Below are 8,959 nucleotides of genomic sequence, written 5' to 3' on the forward strand. Positions count from 1 at the left end.
TTACATGCCTCCAACAAGCACTTCATTCCACTTTATCCACTACGCTTAAGCATCTCTGCATACACCTCATCAACCCCAGCTGCTTTCCCATTTTTCAGCCGCTTCACAGCACTCTTCACCTGTGCGAGTGTCACGTCTCCTGGTACCAGTCCAAATAGGTTTTAGCATATTATTCCAGTTCAGGTCGCCACATCTCAAACTGCCACACCTACTTGTTGCACTTTACCAAACGTCTTTGAATAATCGCTGTCGGCATTTCTCTCTGAAGCAAACATTAGTGTGGTATTCCTGCCCTACTAAGGATTTCAGGGGCAGTGTCCAACTGTTTTTTTTAAATAACGTCTCAGCAAAGCGTCGGACAAGGATTTAACTTTGGCAGTGCATGTTTGAGACCCCGACCTAATTTGAAAAATTATGATTTTGTACCAAATGTGTATGATTAAGGCATTTATAAGAGTAAATGTAGGGTAACCTTAGCTAAAATCGTCAGAGGCATGTAGCGAGGCTAGCTTCGGTCACGATACAAGCCTCGCCCACAATTCGGAACGTGACGTCGGTGTGACGTAGTAGTAATCACCGACGCAAGTGGCATTTCTATCTTTCTAACCCCCCCCCACATACTGTACTTTCTCTCTCTCTCTCTCTCTGTCTTATCTCCCTCCCACTTCCCCCTCCTCCACTCTACCCACTCTCTTCCTTTTCCTCTTCCTCTTCCACCTCTCTTCCTTTTCCTCTTCCTCTTCCACCTCTCCCAGCGGTGCCGGCTCAGGCAGTGATTACTACTCTTCAGAAGTGAGTAAGTCATATTGACGTGACAATATGTGTAAGAGGGCGATGCATATACTATGTACTAATAGGGAGTCTGGAGGGATGTACAGTCACTCTTAAAATCTGCCGCAGCTCAGAAATATGAGTAACCCTGAGGCATTGAATCTGAAGCAGCTTACATAAAGACAGAACTGCCACTTGCGTCGGTGATTACTACTACGTAACACCGACGTCACGTTCCGAATTGTGGGCGGGGCTTGTATCGTGACCGAAGCTAGCCTCGCTACATGCCTCTGACGATTTTAGCTAAGTTTACCCTACATTTACCCTTATAAATGCCTTAATCATACACATTTGGTACAAAAGCATAATTTTACAAATTAGGTCGGGGTCTCAAACATGCACTGCCAAAGTTAAATCCTTGTCCGACGGTTTGTTGAGACGTTATTTAAAAAAAACAGTTGGACACTGCCCCTGAAATCCTTAGTAGATGACTATCTTTGCCCTCATTAGCTTTGATCTTGTATGATGAATAAAACCAAAAATGAAATTTGTTTCATCTTACATAAACCAGTTCACGATGTTTTTATTGTATTTATGTATGCAAACATTTTCATTCAACTTGAGAAAATTCTGACTAGGAGTTACATAGAGCTATTATTAACATATTCCATAACAGAGATCCAAAGGTGACTAAAACTGCCTTATGGTTATCTGTTTATATGGCAATAGATTACAAGGGTTAGTATGCATGATGGTACGTAATTATTATTATTATTATTATTATTATTATAAAAGGCTTGCTTTGATCTAATAAATTCATTCCTGAACTACGATTACGCCTTTGATATTATTATCAGTGTTATAGTATTAGTGAGGTTTCCTTTGACTTAATTAACCCATGAACTACGATTTTATATATATATATATATATATATATATATATATATATATATATATATATATATATATATATATATATATATATATTGCTCATAAAGAAATACTTGGCAACATTTCTTGGCCCAGATTTTCGTCCTTTTCGGCTAAATCCACGTGGCTCAGTGGCAGAAAAAGACAATGCTGTGGCTCCACTTCCTATTCATAGCACTGACTCGTTGCAATTATCATTTTCTATTGTTAATCTTTGGTACAGGTCAACAATCAACATAGAAAGATGGTAGCTTTAGGCCAAGTTAGAGGGAAAAGAATATAACATGGACCTAGATAATAACCCTCATTAATGGCAAATATGAGTGACTCAATATATGGAACCCGGGTAGGAAGTGTGTTAGGGAAAGGAACATGAGTTCGATGTAGTGTACTTGCTGCAGCAGCCTGGTAAGCCAGTGCTAAGACAGTTCTTTTTAGAGTAACTACAAGAATAAGACAAGGGTAAAAAAAGAAAATGGAAGGCTGGAGATTGAAATCTCAACAGATGATAGTGTGCGTCTGGGGGCGACTATTCAAGTGGTACTTGGCATGTTTAGTTTTCACCGTCTTGGCAACCCGGACAGTCTGACATCAACGATTCACATTTCAGCGCATCGTGAAACGTCGCTACTCGCTAGATCTTCACTATTCACTGTGAGTCTGACTACTGACTAGTCACTTCAGTGCGTCGTGAGCCGTTAGGTTGGGAAGATGCTTGCTGCCAAGGTGCTCTTCCTGGTTGCTATGGCGATGGTGGTGGGGTAAGCAATAATTTACTTGGAGTCATTACAAAGGCTTATCCCACGACTACTACTGGACCGGACTGTTCTGGTTCCATGTTTTTTCTTTTTTTCTTTTGCTTTACCCCATGAATCTGGTTACTTTTATTGTTACTATTTACACGATTTTGTCAAGCTTAAGAGAAACTGATGGTAGGGTGATTTGAGAAAGTGATCATAATGAATGGATGACATTCACAGTAATACTAACTGTGGATACTTTTGTGCAACTCATAAATGTCATTCACTTCAATCAAATTGGAGTGAAAAATACGAACGCCTAAACATTTCCGGTACAAGAGAAGTCATACAAAGACGTGTTCTTATAAATTGGTAAGGAGCTTTAGTATTTTTTTTTTTTTTTTTTTAGCTGATGTACAGCTATTTTTAAAGTGATACCGGTGTATGACTGCCGAAGCCTGGTAATTCTCTCTCTCTCTCTCTCTCTCTCTCTCTCTCAATCGGTCACAGGGCACTAGTTCGTAATGGTCGTGTAGTTGGTCCTACATAATTCACTGCTTTCTTCTAAAGTGTGTGAATAAGCAAGGGTGGGATTCAGTGTAGATAAAATTAATAAGAAAAAAAAATCCACATATATTACTGAACTTTATCGGCTCTATTATTAAAAATTACTGGGCGAGGGTACAAATTAATTTCCATTTTATTATGGCTACTCGTGGGATAATTAAGATTTGATTAGCCAGCCTCCCACTTAAGTCTGGTGCAAGAAATACTAACACATTAGGAGTATTTTCGGCCCATGCTTGTGAAACTAGTATAAAAAAGTACAGCAGTCATTACCTGCCCTTACAGGCTTTCGGCACTAATAAATCCACATATCGTCATGACTAAACATGCAGTCTAGTTCAGGATGATTCGGAAGTTGGTTTTGAACATACAGTAGTACCGCAGATGTTTGCGGTGTTTAATCGGAATTTGCATTGAAACAACAAAACTGTTTAAGGAAAAACGAAGAAAATGAAGTTAATATTTGGACGTTATGGTAATAACGTCAACAGGAAGATGTAAGAAGCACTATGTGTGCTCTTTCGGATGGTTTCTTTGTGGTGTTTGTTAGATTAACTATACTTGCGTGTGTGTGTGTGTGTAATATATATATACAGAGAGAGAGAGAGAGAGAGAGAGAGAGAGAGAGAGAGACATGTAAAGGAGTATGGTATGTAGGAGGTCTACTGGGCCTTGATAGCAGGCTGTGAAGCCTATGCCCAGAGTCGGACACACACACACACACACACACACACACAAATATATATATATCTCACAGTAACTTTGTAGAAACTTGTAGTGAAGTTTTGTAGATCAGTTATACATATATTAGACTCGTGGACGAGCGGTTGTTATATGTGAGTAGTTTGTAAGTAGATAATCTTAATTCCCATTTGTCATGCAATGACAAGTGAGATAAAGATGAGTATGGCACTATTTTTATTTGTCTTGGAAATATTAACAAAGTCTCTCACACACGAGTGAAGTATAAGTACTGTACAGTAGAGTCCCGCGAGCTACCTCCTTCTCTCTCTCTCTCTCTCTCTCTCTCCCCCATGTTGCTAGGCTCCTCCGTACTACCTGTCGGTTCTATGGCCTGTCTCCTCATGAGCTCAGCTTTCTAAATTCTGGTGTAGCAGGGGTCGTGTCACGTGCGTTACACTGTTGTTGAAATGTTCTAGAAGCCTGTTTGTGAGTATGTGTGTATGTGTGTGTATGGTCACGAGGCGCTGTCGTGTGCCTATCAAGCATTCTTTGAGTTAGAGTGTGTAAGCATGTTTAGCATTGCTCGATTCTCGCAGACACACTACCTATCTCATCCCCTGACTTGCTGCTTCTATCTGTCTATTTATCTATCAATCTATCTATCTATTATGATTTGTAATTATAATATGGAGTCCTGACATATATATACTGTATATATATGTATATATATATATATATATATATATATATATATATATATATATATATATAAAGTAGCAGGGGTAGGTGGGGACGCTCTCCATCCATTCACTCGATGTAGGGCTGCTGTCGGGTGTCTGCCCTTTCATCTCCATCCTTCTTTCCTTCCATCCTCTTCTGTCTTTCTTTCCTTCATTATTTCCTCGTCCTTCTGCCTGTGGGTGACTACACTTATTGACAAGCTAAATGGTTTCCTGTACACCAGGAAACCATTTTCTACGCTGGGTGGTAACCATATAACCAAATTTTGGCGCGTGGTGGTTTAATGGGGAATTACTGCACTCCAATCGGATTGAGCCGGTGAAGGTTTATATCCAAGGGGTGGTTGGGGTCTATTGCTGACATAATGCCACACAGTCATGAGTGTGTCTGGTCACTCTTATCTTAAATGTCAGGACCAACTTGCCGAGCCCCGGGCTCCTACGCTCCTCATGGGAAAACGTAGAATTGGATGATATAGATATATAAATATATATATATATCTATATATATATATATATATATATATATATATATATATATATACATACTTGCTGCAAGCTAAATTATCAAACCAAGATATTCTGCTGACCGGTGGAATTCTATTAATGATCAAGGGTTAGTCTCTGCAGCCTCCTCTCTCCACCCAGTGGAGAGGACCTGCGATCATAACCGTTTCCCGAGTCTGTATAGCCTTGTCTCACTACCTACAGTACTTCTCTAATAATTATATGTTTCCCTGGTGCACAGGAACGTGGTAGGCCAGCCTGGATGTCCCGCTTGCCCTCTCTATGCCCGGGACTACGCCAGGGACTGCCCCTACCTGAGCGATGACCAGTGTTGGAGTTGTGGCGATTGTGTCATTGTACGTGCAAGAGTCGAGTCCAGGGGTACAAGAATGATGTGCAGTGGGTAAATGGGTGGATTTTAACATCATTATTATCATCATATTCCCATGGACTATTATATAACAGATTGTTGTAGTCCAGAGTTGGGAAGAGAGGATGATACAAAATATTATTATTAATACTTTAACAATTGTAATGATAGTGGGTGAAGTTTTTATTGCCTCTTTCTTCCTCTTCAAAAATGTACTGTAGTTGCAGTTGTAATAATAATAATAGTGGTGGCAGTAGTAGCAGTATTTTTTCTTATTAATCATTGTAATTATAATAATAATTTTTATTATTATTCACTTCTCCACCGTTAGTATTAGGAGTAATACCAGTAGTAGTACTTCACCGACATGTAATTCACTTCCATATTATCAGATATTTTTGACGGACGTGTATATTTTAAAAACAGGAAAAATTATATTTTAATGTACTGAAGTTTTGTGTAATGTACAGTATAGTGAAGAATCAGGAGCATATTCCTGTGTGTGTGTGTGTGTGTGTGTGTGTGTGTGTTTTACATTTCAGTATTATTTATACTTACATTTATAAAACATTCAACTGTGGAAAGGCTCTTCTTAGCGATAGTATTAAAATGTCTTCTTCCTCTTCCAGTGTTGCAAGCTGAAGGACAGAGCAGGTTAGAGGAGACTACACTACTGAGGGCTGTCTGTGTTCTGAGTGATCCTCCTGAGTGACAAAGACAAACACAAGATGCCAAAAGCTGTCCTTCATGCAATTCCATGCAGTACTTCAACATATACAGTAATTAACATGCAGTACACTAGCACAACAATGACAGTTGCTTCAACATAAAAGATTTTTGGGAACGACCGGTTGAAGTGGCCGATACTTTGCAGTCCACTGGGTTCACACCCAGATCAGCCTGGGTTTGCAGCAACGACAAAAAGACGTCTTTCATTTTAATGAAGCTACCACGAAACTATTTTTTCATATTCGGACGGATCTTTAGAGAAGGAATTAATGAAAGTTACATGTAGCCCCTCTAATTCGAAAAGTATCCGCTAAACAGAATACTGTATAATTGTCTGAAAGTAGCAAGAATAAAACATGCAATAGGCGTCCACACTGAAAGTGTGGAACGTGTTCGAGCGAACGAGCAAGCAAGTCAGCCAGTGCTGAATATTGTCTCATGTGGCTCATCATCTTCCTCTGATTTGCTGACCTGAATTTACTAAAAAGAACTTATTAAATTACACCAGAAATATTCCCTCACACTTCCTAAAACACTCTTCTTGTATTAATTAGAGATCTAGGGCTTGGGGCCTAGCAGGTTAGTAATGACTGCTTTTTGCTCACTCACAAAAATTATTTCACCAAATCTCTCGGTGCACTTCTATTCGAATCAGAAATAAGATTTTCAGTTTCTTCAATCACGGTATTGTATTAGTTTGACTCGGTTTCAGTAAAAAATTTCCAAAACAAACAGATGGTATTATTTGTTTAGAACAGGAAAAACCTGGTTGCTCAGCAATCGTCGGAAAATACTCACGCAACCTTAGACCGTTACTTCTTGCGCAACCTGCTGTTATTCTAATCTGCTTTTTAAAAAATCGTTTCCTCGATTTACGGAAAAACTATTGGGAATTACGGGATGTCTATGAAATGAAAATAATTAGAGGATTTTTTTGCGATTTCCAAATAGGTGCCTATCTTTCTTGTAACTTCAAAATTGACTGAGATATCAAAAAAAGTTCGCCACTGTACTACGGAGTTTTCCTCCCGGCCCCCGCCCCCATTTCTTGCTGATACGATAATCTTTCGCTCGGCTACGTATGTCGGGGGTCCAAACTATGAGTAAATTTAGTGTTCTCGCTCGTTTCGCTCGCACGAACACAAATTACTTCATCCTATTGATGGAGTTAAATTGACCTCTATCATATAATTGGGTTTAATTTATCTTTCCACATACATGCCACACCTTACACTACCACACCTTGCATTACTTCACCTCATACAACCAAACCTTTCACTGCCGCACTTCATTCTGCCACACATCACAAACCTCTTATGGACCCACTATGCAATGCCCCACTTCTCACTGCCACACCTATCACCACTACAACACTTAAATATACTTCACATTGCCACGCCTCAAGCACCTCACACTGCCACATCCCATTTCATCATGTCTCACAACTATCATGTCTAAAAAATTTCCTCACACCTCCACAGTCCACGACTAGACATCACACTACAAAAGCTCCCAACACTCACTACCGCCGCTTACATTACCACAGTCATCTCTTAATGATCACAGACGGCATTTTGTGAACCAGACAACATCAGTGTACTATTATTGCCCAGACAGACTATCTTGACCCTTATAAGCTTTGGTTCAGGGTAAGAAATAAAGCATCGGAATAAAACCTAATGATGCGTGTTTGATTTTACTTTATAACCAGTTTTCTGTGAGTTTGTATCAGCTGCTATCTCTAATCCATTTCATTCAGCTTAAGAGGACATTTTGATGTAGCTGGGTTTAATATTATCATTATTAACCTATTTCGCACTCTAGATCCTTCCTGAGTTAAGTATAATCGTTAAGTGGTGGCCTTATTAAAAAAAATGTAAAAAACATCTGACTGGCGAGTTAATGTGTATGTTGGCGCATGTCAGTGTTCTACTGAATTTAATTTAATATGGTTCATAAATTCCTTTACTACAACGAAGTCTTATTCACTTTACTCTTGGTGCTATCAGACTCTTTTATTTAGCTAAAAGAGAGGTACTATTCAAATAGGATGTTTCTTCTTAGTACAATAAAATTCCTTATACATTCGAAACCAATAAGACGTTCACACTTCTGTCGTTATGGCGTACAGTCCGAGGATGAATTCATTTTATTACTTTCTCCAGAGGATTCTATTTGGTTTAGGAGAGTACTTTAGAAATCAAAGGGATAATGAAGACTATCCAACGCATACAGTCTAGAAAATTTCTAATTTGAATAAAGTCTTTTGGAGGTATCAGGAATTAAATATAGAAAACGTCATAGGACTACATGGGTTCAAATGTTGGTACAGATTCTTATCCTTATGCACGTAGAAAGCTGTGCTTGGGTACTCTGCATCCAAAATACCTTACCTCTGATATACAGAATACACACACACACACACACACACACACACATATATATATATATATATATATATATATATATATATATATATATATATATATATATCCCATTGGATCCCAGGGTTGCTGGGCGAGGCACTGTTCCGGGAGGGTCCTAACGTACCGCCCTCCGCCTATCGGCTCATAGTCGCGAAGCTCATAGGTCCCTACCCGCAAGTTCCCTACTTTGTTTAGGTTTGAAAATTCCCAGTTCTGTCCAATACTGTGGACACCGGGCTCCAATGGGATATATATATATATATATATATATATATATATATATATATATATATATATATATATATATATATATATATATATATATATATATATATATATATATATATATATACACACACACACACACACACACACAAAATACCTCTGATATACAGTATGTTCTGCCAAAGGTTGGCCCGTGTAGGCGTAATAGTTGCTTTACACACACACACACACACACACACACTGGATAAAACTATATACGGACAAAAGACA

General features: G+C 38.8%; 1 long non-coding RNA gene across 1 annotated transcript; it reads left to right on the forward strand.

Moving 5' to 3' along the window:
* Nucleotides 1–2,381: 2,381 nt before the first annotated feature.
* Nucleotides 2,382–7,711, forward strand: LOC145395441 (uncharacterized). Its single transcript, XR_013896616.1, has 3 exons — nucleotides 2,382–2,462; nucleotides 5,181–5,295; nucleotides 5,939–7,711. It is a non-coding gene; the product is annotated as an uncharacterized LOC145395441 (long non-coding RNA).
* Nucleotides 7,712–8,959: the final 1,248 nt, after the last annotated feature.

The sequence above is a fragment of the Coenobita brevimanus genome, chromosome 4, assembly GCF_032717465.1.
Source record: "Coenobita brevimanus isolate Jiangsu-jjx chromosome 4, ASM3271746v2, whole genome shotgun sequence".
Classification (NCBI taxonomy): domain Eukaryota; kingdom Metazoa; phylum Arthropoda; class Malacostraca; order Decapoda; family Coenobitidae; genus Coenobita; species Coenobita brevimanus.